Raw genomic sequence first — 15,999 nt, forward strand, 5'->3', positions numbered from 1 at the left:
GAAATTTTATTGGTTTTATTTTAATCTTGTATCAGGCTCTATGTGTGCGCCACGTTGCAGAAAGTTTGTTTGTAAACTTTAATCGGTAGTTCACTACATATAAGTGCTTCTTCTCTTTCGTGTCTTTAGTTGTGCTGCTTGCAATGCATTGTTACCAACTGGCCTAATTTGTCATCCGAATAACTTTATGCAGTCAGTAGCGTAGCCATGTTTATATGGAGATATATGAGGATCGGAAGTTTTATTTTAGGCAGCTCACGTGTTATCTTTTTTTTCTTTTTGAGGACGGTTTTGTGATAGGCACTGGTAGAACTTCAATGTTCTGGTCCTTAAATTCTTGTTTGCGCCCACTTTTGTCATGGCTGTGCCCTTACACGTACTGGCAAAAATTAAACTATTGTACTTTTTGCATCAAATACTATCAAGAATTGGTAACAAAGGTGCGGCAAGCATTCAGATGTATGCACGCTTTGAAACTAGTGAGGTGTGACATCAAAATGAAGGTGTGTGTATTTATGTATAATTGTTGTAGAAAATCCTAAAATGTCCTGTACACTTATATACAATTTTATGGAATGGCATGTTTCTTTCAGCCGGATGGTGCAATAAAAAAATTTTGTTTTTTTAATTCGTAGTGCTGTGGAGTCCGCATGCTTCACAACTAGTCAAGTGGGGCACCACAATGAAGCGGTGTGTATTTACGTTTATTATTTGCTGTTACAGAAAATCTTAAAATATGCTGCAGACATATTAGACAATTTTATGCAATGACATATTTCTTCCAGCCGGATGGTGCAATATAAACCTTTTTATTTCTTTTTGAATTCATATATAGTTCTGTAGTGCCCTCAAGCCTTGAAACTAGTGCTTGTATTTCGTAAAATATTTCAGGAAATCTTGAAATAGGATTTGCATTTACTATGCAATTTTTAGCAGCGACATGTTTCCGCTGTATAGTGCCTTAACTCCTTGATGGACAGTGGGACGTATTGGTCTCACTTTTCAGGGCGACTTCACTGCCTTTTTGTGGTGAAATATACCTACGATTGTATTTTTCTGTGTGGCTCTTTCTAGCTCTTGTTAGAAACCGTTGTTTGTTTGTTAAATTCCATATAAATGAACACGGCAGTTTAGTTGAACTGATTATGTTAAAGTATGTAATACCTTACACCCTGAACGCTAATACAACCTTAATTGATGGCCTCCCATGAAATAAACGTGCTTCAATGGAATACTTTTTAAACAGAACTTCTTAATCAGCAGCAGATTTATTTCATATAGTTAACATTCGGCATTGTGCTTTGTTTTGTATGGATTGGCTTGGAATGATTTGGAGGCATTTCACTTTCTTTCTCTCTCGCTATCCGTTTCTGTAGCAGTTTATTCTACATAAAATATTTAACTTGAAGGTATACATGTGGGCACTAGAGTGGCGTGTATGTATGCCATGTGCGTGTGTATACGTGAATGTATATATATATATATATATATATATATATATATATATATATATATATATATATATATATATATATATATATATATATATATATATACATAAATATAACCGCTGAGTGGGCTTGGTAACACCGGTTGCAGAAGGATGCTGATCCATTTCTTTTTGTCCAGATCGCCTGCCGGGCGCACTTCGCCGTTGGATCAACGGACCCTCCGTTCTAAAGGACTCCTGATGAGCATGCGCCGGCTGATTTGGTCATCACGCCATCGCCACGGCTCATCCAAGAAACAACGCCCCACGTGCAGCAAGCCTATCAGCGTATCAGCTCGGCGACATCATCGGATAGCGACCACTTCAAGCATAAATACTGGAGGCTCTTTCAAGATTCCTTCAGTGGGCTTGGTAACACCGGTTGCAGAAAGATGCTGATCCCGATTCTTTTTGCCCAGGTTGGTGACAAGTATCTAACTTCGTCTATTACAGATGATACAGTTATAATGACGGTGTTGCCAAGCCAACAGTGTTTCTTTGGTCTATTATGTAACTGTTTGCATGTGATCAAGTTATTGCTACTAACATCCGGAGACATAGAGCTAAATCCTGGTCCTACGTCTGATTCAGAGTCTGAGACACAGTTAAACAACCAATTACTTAAGAAAATTTTGAAAGAGCAAACAAAGACTAATAAGACTCTAGCTTCGCTGACTAATAATCTGAAACAGGTAGAATCGACAGTCGAGGATATTCAAATCAGGATTACCAAAATTGAGAAAGAACTGTGCCGAATTGAGCAATGTGAGCGAAGGTTGGAGAAAGTGGACGAAGCTTGCAATAACACGAACTAACTAGTTCTTGAGTTAACCAAAAAGGTAGATGATATCGAAAACAGAAGTCGTCGCAACAGTATCGTAGTATATGGAGTAAAGGAAGATTCAGAGGAGGACTCAGAAAAACTGGAGCGGAAGGTTGACGAAGAAATTTTTAAAAAGATTCTAGGTGTTGAAGCAAACTCAATAGAGCGTACTCACCGAATTGGCCTAAAACATGCACAGCGACATCGTCCGATCATATTGAGATTTTTTAACTACCTAGACAAAACTAAGGTTATGTCATCCTGCTTAAAATGAAAGCGTATAAAAATAGCTATATCGGAGGATTCTTTAAAAAACATTCGGGATATTCGTGCAAAATTGTGGCGTTCAGCGGCTGCAGAAAAGAACAGTGGTCCCAAGGTTTTCCTTCGTTTCGATATGCTCAAAGTTGATGACAGGCTTTACGTATGGGACGCAATGCGCAATCGCAGAGTAGAGTTGTAGAAATCATCTGCGCCTGCCCAACCCGAAACGTCCTCTCACCGACCCACACGTGCGAACACGCCTAAGGTAAATAACAAATGACGGGAATCCGTCAAGACGCTACGGCTTGTCTCGTTGAACGCACGCAGTGTACTGAATGAGATCCAGAGCCTTGAAGATAGTGGTAACTGAAACCTGGCTGCATTCCGATGTGCAAAATTCAGAAATAATGCCTCCTTCGTACACGCTTCTCCGTAAGGACAGAGGATCAAGGGGTGGCGGAGTTGCAATTGCAATAAAGACTAACATTAAATTCACACGCTTAAACGGCATCAATGATCATGAAAGCATATGGTGCAAAGTAAAGTTTTTGGTAAAACTATATTATTAGGAGGGTCTATCGACCTCCGAATGCTCCTCAGGAATACTTAGATTCCTTGTATGGTTATTTGCTGCAATATACAAATTCGCGTTCATACATCCTTATAACACGACATTTTAACCTTCCCGGAATTAACTAGTGCAACCTTTCTCATGACGGCAAAGATTCCAAAAATGCTGAATCATTACTACTAACTGCATTTACGTTTTCGTTGACCCAGTTGGTTTTGGATGCTACAAGAATTTCCAGCTCTGCTGTACTTGGCCTTGCGTTTGCAAGTAGCTCGCTTCCAGACTGCTCAGTCAGTGTCAGGGACGGTATATCTGATCATCAGTTGCTTGTTCTTGAGTGTCCTATTTCGGGCTTGCGATCGTATGTTAAACCTTCTGACAAATTTGTAAGAGACTATACGCATGCTGATGATGACGGAATTATTAGTTGTATGGAATCTTTATTTCCTTCCTTTAATGAGACAAATGACGTTAGTGTGCTGTGGTCAAAGTTTCAAGACATAGTCATGCACTGTGAAAGCACGTACGTGCCTTTAAAAAAAAGCGCATCAACAGGGAGTACCCGTGGATAGATCGTAATGTGATACATCTGAAACGCAAAATAAAACGCTCTCGAAAACGTGGTGACAGGAAACAACTTGTAAGTCTAGTGCGCACTTCCAAAGATAAAGTGCGCGCTGCAAGAGATCAGTTCTTTTCTTCTACATTGACTTCTTTCATGTCGGAGCAACCAAGGAAATTCTGGCAATATTTATCTAAAGATAAAAGCGGCATCACAGAGATCAGAACATCTGGCATAAGCATTGACGATCCTTTGACCATCGCTAATGAATTTAACGCGTTTTTTTCAATCGGTGTTTACTATCAACGCATCGCACACGCACTTGCAACCTTACACGCTTCGTAATCCGATGCCCGAAGTAGATTTAAGCAAAAACGGCATTCTTAGTTTTCTGCGTAATCTAGACATAAAAAAAGTCATCAGGTCCGAACAAAATATCTAATGTTTTCCTCAACAGATACGCAATCTGGGTAGCAGAGTGCTTATATGTAATATATAAAACATCGTTAGAATCCTGTGTGATAGCGGATGACTGGCGCTTTGCAAGGATAGTTCCGATTCACAAATCTGGATCCCCTTTAGAACTAAATAATTACAGACCAGTTTCCTTAACACCCACAACTTGTAAACTGCTAGAACACATTTTATTTAAAGCGATTATAACACATTTAGAGAATAATCATTTACTTCATGCAAATCAACATGGATTTAGGGCTGGTTTATCCACAATAACACAGCTGAGATAACGGATGATTTTATGAATGCACTGAATATGAGGGGTCAAATCGATGCACTGTTTTTGGACTTTTCCCAAGTGCTAGATGTAGTTCCGCATGCCGATTTAGTAACTAAACTGCTCTCTATGGGCATTGAACGCAATATCATCCGTTGGATAGAATCTTATTTGTCCTCAAGAAAACAATACGTTGCTGTTAAAGACTGCGCTTCTGGTACATTGGAAGTGCACTCAGGGGTGCCACAGGGGTCAGTTCTTGGTCCTTTGTTGTTCTTAGTTTATATCAATGACATCTATTTATTTGTTCAATCGCCTGTGAAGATCCGGTTGCTTGCGGACGATTATGTTGTTTATACTAATGTAAATCATGACTCCGACCAAGTAAGACTTAATGAGGCGTTGCACTCAACTAGCGTATGGTATGAAACATGGGGATTGAAGCTAAATACTTTGAAGACGACAACTATTACATTTACCAACTAGAAAGAACCCTTAGATTTTGCTTATGTTATTATAATCCTTACATACATAAAACCCAGCGAGTGAAGTATTTAGGTGTTACACTCACAAGCAATTTAAGTTGGGAACCCCATATAGAAAACGTTTGCAGGAACGCGCTAAAAAAGCTGGCATTTTTGAAACGGAAATTGCGCCGTAGCTCATCGACCGTTAAGTTAACAGCATACAAAGCACTTGTAAGACAGAAATTAGAATATGCGGATTTGATCTGGAGCCCTTATCAAAAATATTTAATCAAGAAAATAGAAAGAGTGCAAAATTTAGCTTTGCGGTTTATATACTCCACATACTCGCGTTTTTCTAGCGTGTCCGTTCTTCGCAACAGGGCGAAATTGAAAAACTAGCTCATCGCAGAATTGTATTTCGCATCAAATTTTTATATCAACTGTACCATGGTCGCTACAAAATACCGCGTGAATGTTATTTACCTGAGCCCCCCATGCGGTCTGCTCGTACAAACCACAACAAAAGAATTAAGCAACCATTTAGTAATCTCAACATCCATCAATATTCTGTTTTTCCCCATGCAATTTCACTATGGAATAAATTACCCGAAGAAGCAGTTAACGATAATACAACAGAATCGTTCGTTCAGCTTTCAAATAACCCTTTCTTTGACCTCTAAATTGCCACAATGAAAGCAGCTCCTTTTGCGTTACGCTTTTTCATTGTGATTTTGTTTATGCATTGCACTGTTGTATGTTGATGTTTATTTTTGTGACGTATAGTATTACAATAATGTATGTACATATTTTTGTTGTGTTCTCATTTGGTAATTGACAGTTGTAATTTACGTTGCTGTATGTACCCACTCCTGCTTGGGCCCGAGTAGGGCCTGCAGTATTTGTAAATAATATATATATATATATATATATATATATATATATATATATATGCGTATACATGGGCGTATGCGCGCCACTTCTACGGGTGTTTGCGCGTGTACGTGTGAATATAACATGTCAGTGTACAATATAGTTTTGTATTGGTGTATGTATTTGTATTTTTTTTTCCATTTCTTCACAGCTTGGTGCGAGCAGTTTCTTTTTTTCGTGTTGCTTTTTTTTTCTCGCATAGGTGTACGACATACACTGCTGTTTTGCCGCTGTTGCCGCTACCTGTAGGGCCCCAGGCCTCATCAAGCTGCTCAATGAGAAGCTATTTGTCTGGGTTCCATTTTTCCTTGAGGAAAATAAAAACTGTCTCTGATTCTTATTCTGATTCCTTGCCTACTTCCTTTACTGCTGTGCTTTTGTTAACCTTTCACCAATTCATTGGCTAAATTTCTTGCACTATATATATATATATATAGAATACAGACTCTGGAAATAGCCTAGCCCGTTTTCCGAATTAAACAGGGTGCATTATTTTATTTTTTTGAATTCTCTAATACTTTTACACCTCTAGGTGTGCCAATCACATGGTAATCACATGGTTAACGTTTTACCTTTGTTTGTTTCTAGGCTCCCAGATTATTATTTTATTATTTCCTATGGTTGCTTTTGTTTTCTTAGTGGGGAAAAGATATAAACTGAAGAGAAATCCTTGAAGAGGCTTGTTTATGCAGGCAGTGCTTGATGCGAAACAATGTTTGAGATTTTCTTGATGTCCAAGTGCCTTGTACTTAGAAGATGGGAGTGTTCCTGATTGCTATTCCCTAGCGAATGTATTGCAGCTATGACTAGGTGAAACTGCGCGACATGAGCCCCGCACAACTTCTTGTGTTATGAATTGTCGACTACTTTTTAAATAAAATGGTGACTTCTGCAAAGCCGGAAACAATACATCCCTTGTACATGTCATTGTTATTTAAAAATTAACGTCAGCCATAATGGTAAATGTTTATGTACAGGAATCAACCGCAACATTACCCATTTTTGGTGATTTGCCGACAGTTTGTAGCTCTAACAATTCTGCTCAAGCTGATTCCATAACTGCGTAGCTGTTCCCTACAATAATGGGGCTTTTAACATATCGCTATCGTAATCTTAGCACTTGCAATACAGTGTTTCTAATTCCTATTTCTCGCCATTAATTTCTTTTTGTGACAACCAAATTTTGGAGTGTCCGACGAAGCACTGAAAACAGCAACATAAGCGGTTGTTAATTTGTTATGACAAGCTTCTTTTCTGTATTTACGTCAATCGACACAATATCAGTAAAATCTAGGGATGTTCGAATATTCAATCGAATATTTCCGATCTCAAAGCAAACTGAAGTAGTATCAGGGTTGCACGGAGTCCCTTTGGCAAACAAGCTTACGTTAATTCATACATGTGATACTGCTACTCTCGAAGTTTGTTCAACTGAGAAGGTTGTTTATGAGAAACAATTGACACCTGATTGTAGCTGGCGCTTCATGACACCGATAGTAATTAGAAAAAGAAGACCACACGTCTGTTGTAGTGTCGTGATAGTTGAAGGAGCTAAGTGTAATACTACAACACTGCACACCTCCTTAAAGGGGCCCTGAACCACCCGTCAGGCTCGGTGAAATAACATAGTCCGCAGGTAGCACACGCTGTTGTGAACATCTCAGTTAAGTTTTGCTGTCGGTGCGTGGAGCCCGCTAGCGGAACGCGAAATGACCTTTCTCTCAAACGCTCTCTTTTGAAGAGAATCCTGCTCTTCATTTTCCTCTGGACACTTTATTTCATAATAAACTGGATTCCCATTCGTCGCTGCCATTGGTGGCTGCGGTCTGCTGTGTAGCGTAGATACCACGACCGCCACGGGTTGCCGCCACGAGTCCATTGACTAAGCGCACTGGAGCTCGCTGTGGACAATGGCGTTTGGCTTACGTTTAGCGCGCCGTAGGCACCGAAATCGGAAGTCATGGTGTGTACGTTAACATCCAAAATTATATTTTAACTGCGTGCCACAGTATCATTTAAAAGGCGGAACTTTGTGGGCACGCCCCACTCCGCCGTAGCCTTCGCAGTGCAAGGCATTGAAAAAGGAGTGGAAGCACGACGGAGTTCGAGAACCAATAACTCCGCTTTTGCAGGACGCATTCGAGTACTTCTTGCGCAAACTTTTTCTCAAATAGCCTATTTTCACTTCAAATGCCTGTCTCCACTTCAACAAAACGTGGTTCAGGGCCCCTTTACAGAAATACAAACATGGTGAGATTGACCCAACAGCAAGTCGCTGCGCCTACTTATTTGATGGATGGAAATAATTGCGGAAGTGACTTTCTCCACACATCCGCTCATAAAATGTTGCCTCTGCTTAGCAACTGCAGCCGCTCTGCGGGAAATTCACTTTGAAGGGTCTTCATGTGCATCAGTCTTTCTCCGTATCAATTGCAACAATGTTTGTCAGCCCTGTTAGCATTCGGTAGAAATTAGTATTTGACAACCTCAAATAAACGTCAAATCGAATAGCATTTCAAACATTTGCACACCCCCTAGCAAGAAATGTTAAGAAATACACACAATCACACATTCAGAAAAATATCCCCTGCGTGCGAATTGCGCTTCAATACCCCCCCCCCCCCAAATACAGGAAAAAAATTACATTCAAAACGCATTCCAAACACACATGCAAGACAAGCACAGACAGACAGACAGACAGACAGACAGACAGACCATGAAAGTGCGTGAAGTGCCCTAAGAATGCTAACGCATCAAAAATCTTTAAAGTCAGCACAGATATATACCAAGAACAAAGAGTTGACTTCTATTCACAGTCGTCCCCGTATCACCAGGACAAGCTCTTTCGTTTCACTTGTTGCCATGTCGGACTGTTCTTGCTGTAAAATTGGTTGTACGAATTTCTGAATTCCTTGATGTTGTTATCTTCTTCCAGCAAAACAGGCTTCTTAAAGGTCTTCTGATTCCATACAGCGACGTCTCTGTCCATCTGCAAACGAAGTTACGAGCAGGATTTGTAGTCCTGTGAGCAGCGAAGACATGTGTAAGGGTTTCATTAACTGACTAGCTAGTGAAGTAAAAACACAAGCGCTGGTTTGTTACGTGGGACTCCTGCTGCAGTTATACAGTTGAGGGAATTCTTTATCTTATACAATGACTTTATGCGGCGTCTGAACATGAGCTACGATACTGTAAGCCCTCGAGCTCGTGGTTGGTTTCGGACGCACGTGAAGGCTACCACTTCCTGCTACCAAGTTATACTACCTTAAACTTACGCTCAGTCAAAGTGAGCCAATACAGTTCCATAAAAATGGTTACAGCTCCTATTAATATTATAAATGCTGTTAAGTGCACATAATTGCGAATTATAACAAATTCTATTGCAAACACAAATTCAAGGAATTACTTTACAAACTGCGCTATTTCTCAAAAATAATGCTCCTTAAATGTGCAATCTATTGCACATGGTGTTAATTTACATGCATGCAATTTAAACACATGGTGTTTTTAATTTAATTAACTTTTTATACGAGACCTCATGGCAATCGTTTATATGGCTTATTCGGAGGCACTCACATGTTAATGCACCGCTATTTTTTAGTGTTGAAGATCGGGCCTAATTCGAGATATTCATATTCTAATTACAACGCTCAATCCAAGCAATAGTAGTCATGTGAGTTTGTAAGATGTATGTGAGGCCTTCTTCAATCAACAATGCGCGCACCTCACTTATATAGATTTTGTATAAAAAGGTTGTTAGTGTAGCGTAAGGGGTATTTTTGCAGGTTAGTTCCACGTCAAGGCAGACATACTTTGGCGCAAATAACGTACGAGAAGAATAATTAACGAGAAAAATTTAATTACCCGCTTTTTAAGCCCTAGGCGCACTTCATATGGGAAATTTGGAGGCATTGATATTTTATCTTTGTGTGTGACTACATTATTGAATATCCTGCAAATTGATGGGCTGGGTCTAAGCCGCGTAGGGGGCAGCAGAGAAAGCCTGTCTCTCGGTAGCTTCCCGAGCTTGCTGAATGGACCAAAGATGGCCCTGGAGATCTGAGCAACTTTAATGCCCCCTACTTTTTTAATCTTGAAAATCGTGCCTAACTCCAAATATTCATGATCAAATTACAAATCGAAATCCAAGTGATAGCAGTTATGTGAGTCTGTAAGAAATGTGTGAGGCCGTTTTCTTCAACAATGCGCGCACCTGACCAATAAGAGCCCACGTTAAACCTTCATCGCAACCAGACACGCATTGGGCAGTTTACAGAGGCTGAAATATGGTATAGGCGAAGCATTTTCGTTGTGTAAATCTCACAGCTAGTATTTTGTTTTCTCAGTGTGACAGCGCCGTCAGCCGCTTCCTTTAAAGGGCCGTTAGCAGGTTTGCACCACGCACACTCAGCAGGCGAGTGTCCGCACGGACGACAGGTATTTCAGGCAATAAAGCAATCCTCCTTTCCCATCCCTTCATCCTCAGCTCGATGCGAGAATGACCTGTGCCAGCTGTTCCATAGAGACATCCCAGTACATTGAAGGCGAAGTTTATGATTTTTCGCTGCCTCGCAAGCCAACACAACAAACCACAGCAGGCGACGAACCACCTCGCTTGCAGTTTATTGCGACCGATGGCTTGCACTTCAAATAAAAGCATAGAAGTAACTTCACGTAAGAAAAAAGTACACTAAGCCGAACATCTTTAAGGTAGCTTTCTCTTTTGACTTCAGTGGTGGCGTTAAGGCCTGGTCGCACGTACACGTCGGCGTCAGCTCAATCCTGATTGCCGAAAAAGCGGCTACTGTTTGTGGACAGCACATGTTCTGAAACCGAACCACTTCGTACAATTAAGTTCTCCCTCTCTCTGCGGACGATCTCGAGATGGGAGACGCGCGAGTTTTCTGCACGTGCCTTGGAAGTGGGTGAGGTGAGGGTAAGTTGTGTGTTCCCTTCAAAAACACCTCCACATTGGCCCATTAAAAAAACTGGAACCAGGAAAACTAGCGGCGACATCTTGTGACAGCGTTTTCTAGCAAGACGAATTCTGAACATTTCAGAGCGTAGTACTATTCCTGATGGAGATAAATTGAACAAAACTATTGCTTTAATATAACAATGTCTCTGCCGAAACGCTTACACCAGCACATAAGTTGTACACAGTCATTCACGGCAATAGTATATAGTCCGACACAATTTGCTTTAAGACAGCTTCGCAAGGTGTTGGTAACAGAGTTGTTGCTAACCCACGCATGCCAATCTGCAACGTTAACTTGCCGACACACACACAACTCCCAGCAGCGACATTTGCAGCACGGGATCGAAGTGCCACGGAGAACGCTCAAGTGTTTTTGATATCTGTACGTCAAACAATCGCCAATCTCTTTTTCAGTGACTAGGGGCCACCTATCGATAACAACCGAGGCACAGACTTACCTTGCTGCTGATACCATGTTCTGCTGCGTGGCACCAAAACCAGGACAAGAGCCCAGGTCTCCCATAAGAGCGGTGAACAATGCACGTTCGAAATGGGGCCTCCGGCGTCGCCGAAACTACTGCGGGCGGCGCGGGCGGCGGCGCGCGCCCGGGCGTCTGTAGCTTCAAAGCTTTCTGCGACAGGGACAGAATCCACCACGTGCTGTGTTTTCGCGGCTTGGTTTGCGTTGATGCGAGACGGACACATAGGTCAGTTCGCTCGCTGCTGCTGACGCGCTTCCTCACTCCAACGTTCTGAAAGCGAGTTTCCGCGGTCGTCGAGTGAGATGTGTTCGCGTTTGCTTGTGCGCGCGTGACACCATGGCGGTTAATTTAGTTAATATGCCTATGTTTAAAAGTTGATACGGCCGATAAAATTACTATCCTTACTTCGCATAGCTGTTCCCTAATTTGCTATCACAAGCTATGCTTGGCCTTTCGGGCGGAAGTGCCGGTTTCTTTTTTTGTCGTGACAACTATAAGCTACGTGACAATGCACAAGGGGAACAGCGCGTAAACTGTCGGTGAACAAAATTTAGTAGTGCAGGTACGGAGCATGAGGGTGGTGCGGCAATGAATGATGAGTTGAAGAATTTACCCGGAGAGCGTGTAACCTTGCTTGCAGTGTATTATATCTAGTAGTTCTTGCGTACTTTTTTAAGCACTTCAAGAATCCTGCGCACTTTATCGCAGCGACTACTTAGTGACGTGTGCTCTAACATGTGATGTTTTAGTCGTTACAGTTGGTGCCTAGTGCGCTATTGTTGCTGTTGCGTGCAGTGGTCTGGAAAACAATTGCCGACAACGTGAAATTATGTGAAATTAAATGTTCATCCCAGCTATACAAGCCCGGCACGTGCAATCTAGATGTTATTCGCTCGGAGGCACGATATATACTTCACTTCAGCCCAACACCCACTGACGGTGAGCGTTTGGTGGAAAGCTGAACGCAATGCTGTGAAGCCGCAGCTGACGCGGCCCGCTTTTGGCTGAGCCGCTGAGTAGAGTCCACAGCTGCTTTTGAGTTAGCAAAGGTCGCTGAGCATACCGATCGCACGTTTGCGACGTGTCACAACTAGTCAAACAGCAAAAAAAGATGTATCAACCAACGACGACGCGAAAGAAGCAAAGCAGACGTACGTGGTAAATGTATTTGTATGCACTGAAACGGAGGAATTAAAGATTATTCAATGTTCCATAATTGCATGATATTCTTGCATTACTTACATTATTTTTTTCGTTCCAATGTGGGATCAATGCTTTTTTCCGGACCCTCTATATATTTATTTCATGTCGAGTTTTTCATTAGCTTTATTTCTGCGTTGTTTTTACGCGCGTGTACGGCGACGACGTTGCCCTCATTCGTGTCGACTTTGGTTGACAGGCCATGCTTTCTTTGAATTCGATATTACGCCCTGGAGATGCAAGAAGGCCAGTTTTTGACCAAGAGGCCAGGTACGCCGATCCCGGAGACGCCGCAGTGTATGGGGCAATTTTTCTACATACTTGGCGCTAATTACGCCTGTACCATTAATTTTACCTACTCTGCGGCTAATTTGCTAATTCTCGCTTGTATCATTGACACCTATATTTTGACAGCATTTGCGACTCGCCTCGATGCTCTAGATGCGCGAAAGGGCCTGTTTTCTGACCAAAAGGCCCGATAGACAATCAGGAACCACGTGCGCCAAACGCATGTGAAGCCGGCAAAGATGACCTTTTCTCCAAGCAGAAAGGACACAATGCGCGGTGTTTATAAGCTTTATGTGTACAGGGAAAGCATCCTCCTTTTGGAGGCGACGCTGCGACCGTTAATGTTTGTTGTCATGAAGGAAAGGACACATACACCTGCTGCAGCCTGACCGAATTGTATCACCAGGCTGCCTTGAGTGCTGCAGTGCGCTTTCGGTCACTGCTTTTTTTTTTTCGCAGCCATACTTCTGTTCCGGATACGGTGCAAGTAGCGCAGCCAGCAGAATTAGGCACCAAATCCCGCAAAAAGCGACAGCAACATGAAAATGCGTATGCCAGACTCACTGCTCTTTTTGGTATTTGTGGTGGTTGGTGGAACGCCTCATTAATTCACTTATAGAAGAATTGTGCGCAATGCATCGCCACTAATCAGATCGACTGCCTGTTCTGCTGCGGCGATATAGAAGCAATCTTTAGAGCAGCCGTGGGACATTACCGCCATAAACAGGGAATAGGGGAATATGTTACGGTGGCATAGCAATCACCTGTTTAATGTGTTGAAGTAAACACCTCATTCACAATTTCCAGCACATGCAGAACCCAGTACCTCGATATTATGTCGCAACAAGCGGCAGCATGCAACAATTCCGAACGTGTCGAATGCGTTCGAACGGGTCGTGTGGCAAAGAAAGCTTGGTCTTAGCATCTGAGAACCTCTAAACGACCTACTAGTGAAACTGTAATCTCAGAAGAAAAGCTTTAATTAAAATGCACAAACACGCCAGTTACTGTTTAGTGTAGTTAACTTTTCGAACAAATAGTCACTGCTCTAAAAGCAGATACAACAACGGCCTCGCCAATCACCCCATCAAGAGCCAATGTAAGCACTGGTGCGCCTGCTATCAAGCGGCCCCTTTCTTTTTCTTTGATCGCAAGTGTTTACAATATTCTCTTGCTGCTGCCGAACTCTCCTACCATGCACCACCGTGTATTTCTAAAATGCAAGATAGCAAACGAGATACTGCCTTCCAGTTGACCGCTCTACATACTTTCATATTAACATGATAATAACGTTTTTTTATTGACATCACCTTCGAAACGGGACAACGGCAAAAATCACCAAGGCTGCTTCATTTAATCAGGTTTTAGTACATATAGTGCAGTCAAGCATTTTGCCCATCTCTCCTTGATCTTTCCTTTCTTCGTTAAAACCTCTCTCAATAAAGACCCCCGCTCTGTATATCTTTTTGCTATTTTTATCTACTAGCGGTAGTCTAAACTAAAGTCCCTTTATGAGATTTAAAAACTAAGTACCGAGAACGATTGCCGCGGCGCCGACGCACTTTATCGTACAGCAGCCACTTCCCGCTGGCTGCTGCTTCTGTCCGCCATGTTCTTCCTGGGCCAGTCCAACCGCTGAGTTAGACCACGCTAGCTCGCTTGTTTTCTTGCTTGTGCAGTTGTGTCGGCTGCAGATTTTCAGCGAAGGTTACTTCTGTATGTCGGTCGCTGTTTGCTAAAGTCAGCGTACCTTTCCGGATGCTTCATGCTCACTGCTGCTGTAATGTTTCATTGTTCGCCTCAAGACAATGATTTACGCCTATTAAATCACAGATAGCACAACTGCGGGCAAATGCACGTTTCGAAAAGCCCAACGTCAGTCTGAATAGCGCTAACTAGATTCGGCTATGACCGGCAAATTTGGCTATGTGATCGTGGGTTCGTTCCCGAGCGGGAAAGACGCGTAACCATGCAGTGTGACATCCTACTTAAAATCGCTTAGTTGAGCTATTATTGAATATTTAAACAGTAACATACAGGAAATTTGGTGGTGGTTTCATTACAGTATACAAAACGAAAGGAAAAGACGTTGCCGGCCGCGTCAATTGCTATCTGAGGTTGTGCGTACACAAGCTGGCGGCCGGAATAAATAAAAGGGATAGGGAGAAGATGGCAAGGGAAGGGACTGAGGATGACGAGCAAGGACAGAGAAGTGCTACGTGCTCTGTTTACTAAGTACGAAAATAGATTTGCACCGCTTGCACACGAGTGTTAAGGCCCAGTTCTGAAGTGTACCACGGATGAGTGACCGTTGCAAACATCTGCAATAACACACCTCTTATACAAAGCAGCAGGCACATTACTAAATTGTACTACGTACGAGCGACTGATCGAAACATCGGCAATAACACTCTGCATATATAAAGATGCGCGCGTGCACTGTTTTCTCGCAAACTAGGAAGCCGCACTACGACTACGCAGTTTCATCGCTCGCACCGTCTACAACAAAACAGCGCGTAGATAACAACTGGAACGTATTACTGGCACGTTTCCCTTCTTGTCAGTACCTAACTCATTTGCCTCGTTTCTTTACTGCCTCTCACAGCAAAGCCGTGACTGCAAATGCTGCGTTCATGTGCACACAGCGCGTACAACCGCGCCGCCGGAGAGCGTTAGGAAGAACTTGGCGGCTGACGCGAGCCGCAAGGAAAAGCGTGGTAGGAGACGAGGAACTTGTCGCTAGTTGGCAAAAGCCGATCTAGCGATTTCAGTCTAAACGTCTCTTGCTTACCTCGACCGCTTACCGTCAGCGCCCAGCCGTCGGTCGCGGGCGGCTGACGGTTCGGCGCGGCTTAGGCCACTCGCGTGAGGGCAGACTGAACGCAAACTGAACGCGCGTTTCGAACAACCATATCCGATCGCACCCCAGTTAATGTTTGCATCAGCTTTGAATCCCTACACTTATGGAAAGTGGACGTTCCCTGCGGGTATTGTTAAGTGAACATATCGGCATTCCATTATGACGCGCTGAAAGGTATCTGGACTCTTGGTGCAGCCCCAAATGCCTCATCCCGTTTCGAATATTTGATCCGGTATGTTCTTGTCCACGGGCAGCACGGGCCTCAAATGGCAAGGCGCTGCCCGTTGTATTGTTGCGCAACTTTTCTTCTCTCCTTTTTTCTTGCGTATTTGTAAATTTTCGTTGACTTTTC

The 15,999-nt window shown here is 42.7% G+C and overlaps 1 long non-coding RNA gene across 1 annotated transcript; it reads right to left on the minus strand.

The window, feature by feature from the left end:
• Positions 1-8,631: 8,631 nt before the first annotated feature.
• Positions 8,632-12,221, minus strand: LOC129380754 (uncharacterized). The gene is made up of 2 exons (XR_008608927.2): positions 11,276-12,221; positions 8,632-8,828 (listed from the first exon to the last, which is right to left on the minus strand). It is a non-coding gene; the product is annotated as an uncharacterized lncRNA (long non-coding RNA).
• Between the last annotated feature and the right edge of the window lie 3,778 nt (positions 12,222-15,999).

This window comes from Dermacentor andersoni, chromosome 1 (assembly GCF_023375885.2).
Source record: "Dermacentor andersoni chromosome 1, qqDerAnde1_hic_scaffold, whole genome shotgun sequence".
NCBI classification, from domain to species: domain Eukaryota; kingdom Metazoa; phylum Arthropoda; class Arachnida; order Ixodida; family Ixodidae; genus Dermacentor; species Dermacentor andersoni.